The sequence below is a fragment of the Coenobita brevimanus genome, chromosome 38, assembly GCF_032717465.1.
Source record: "Coenobita brevimanus isolate Jiangsu-jjx chromosome 38, ASM3271746v2, whole genome shotgun sequence".
NCBI classification, from domain to species: Eukaryota; Metazoa; Arthropoda; class Malacostraca; order Decapoda; family Coenobitidae; genus Coenobita; species Coenobita brevimanus.
In genome coordinates this window covers 2145001-2146997 of record NC_136991.1, presented here as the reverse complement: position 1 = coordinate 2146997, position 1997 = coordinate 2145001, and positions in this window count along the sequence as shown.

The following is a 1997-nucleotide window of genomic DNA, read 5'->3' as shown; positions in this document are numbered from 1 at the left end:
TTTTTCCTTCCTTCCTTCCTTCTCGTTTTACCTTTTCATTTCTTCTTCCTTTGTTTTCTTCTTCAGTCTGTCCTTCCTACTTACATTTCTTTCTTCATTCCTTTTACTCTCTCTCTCTCTCTCTCTCTCTCTCTCTCTCTCTCTCTCTCTCTCTCTCTCTCTCTCTCTCTCTCTCTCTCTCTCTCTCTCTCTCTCTCTCTCTCTCTCTCTCTCTCTCTCTCTCTCTCTCTCTCTCAACCACAAGAAGAAAATGAAAGATAGTTGTACCGATCACAGGGAGGGAGGGAGGGAGGAAAGGGGAGGGAGAAAGAAGAAAGGGGGCGGGAGGGAAGGAGAAAGGGGAAAGGGAAGAGGGAGGGAGGAAAGGAGGAGGAAGAAGAAAGAAAAGGGGGAAGGGAGGGAGGAAGGAAGAGAGAGAAGGAGGGAGGAAAGGGTGAGGAAGAAAGAAAGGGGGAGGGATGGAGGGAAAGAAGGAAGGGAGAGGATGAAAGAGAAGAGGGAGGAAAGGAGGGAGAGAGGGAAGAGAGAGGAGGAGAAGAAGAGGGAGGGAGGGAGGGAAAGAAAAGTGGGAGGGAGAAAAAAGACTACAAAGGAAATGAGAGAGAGAGAGAGAGAGAGAGAGAGACAGAATAGGTAGGTTGGAAGGGAGGGAGGGAGGAGGAAGGGAAGGAAATGAAGAAAGAAGGAAAACTTGAGAGAGGGAGGAAGGAAGGAAGGGAGGGAGGAGGAGGAGGGAAGGGAGGAGGAACCACTGAAGGAGGGATTGAAGGAAGGAGAAGAACAGGAAGAGAGAGAGAGAGAGAGAGAGAGAGAGAGGGAGGGAGGGAGGGAGGCAGGGAGGGAGGCAAGAAGAGAGAGGAGAGAAATAGGGAAAAAGAAGAAGAAAAAGAGAAAGAAGGAAGGAATGAAGGGGGAGGGGGGAAGAGATGGAGGGATGGGGGAGGGGAGGGAGGGATGGGGAGAAGGGGAGGGGAGGGAGGGATGGGGAGGAGGGGAGGGAGGGAGAGATACGCCCCAGTTCTGAGGTCGTTGTCCTGTCTCGCTCCCTCCCTCCATCCCTCCCTCTATTCTCTCCCTCCTTCCCTCCCCTCTTCTCTTCCTTCCTCCCTTCATCTTTTTCCCCTCTCCCCCCCTCCCTCCATTTCTCCATCCGTCTCTTTCCTCCCTTCTTCCCTTCTCTTCTTTCCCTCTCTTCCACTTTTGTTATCTTCCCTCTCTGGCTCCTCCCTCCCTCCCTCCATTCCTTCTTTCTTTTCTTCCTTCCTTCCTTCCTCTCTTCTGTATTTTCCTTCTCACCTCCAACCACCTCTCTCTCTCTCTCTCTCTCTCTCTCTCTCATGCAAAAATTATGTGATTTTTCGCACACGGAATAATTATAATAAGTGAGGTGTGAAGAAGAAGGAGGAGGAGGAGGAAGAAGGAGAAGAAGAACTACGAGGAGGAGGAGGAGGAAGAAGAAGAAGAAGGAGGAGGAGGAGGAGGAGAAGAAGAAGAACTACGAGGAGGAGGAGGAGGAAGAAGAAGAAGAAGAAGGAGGAGGAGGAGATGGAAAAAGAAGAAGAAGAAGAAGTAGGGGGAGAATGAGAACTGAGAGAGTAGGAAGGAAAGGGGAGGAGGAAAAAGGAAAAATGGAGGAGAAGGAAGGAGGAGGAGGAGGAGGAGAGGAAGAGAAAGAAATTGAAGACAGTAGAGGAGGGTGAACCGAAGAGAGGAAGGAAGAGGAGGAGACGAATAAGATGAAGGAAGAAGAAGAGGAAGAAGACATGGAAGAAGAAGATGGTGGTGGAGGAAGAGGAAGGAGAAATAGAGGTAGGAAAGTGAGGAATAATAATAATAATAATAATAATAATAATAATGATAATAATAATAATAATAATAATAACAGTAATAATAATAATAATGATAATAATAATAATAATAAATAGAGTAGGAGACAAAAATAACAATTAATTTTCATTTCCTGTCAAAGAATCACACACGGAATTTATTATTATTAT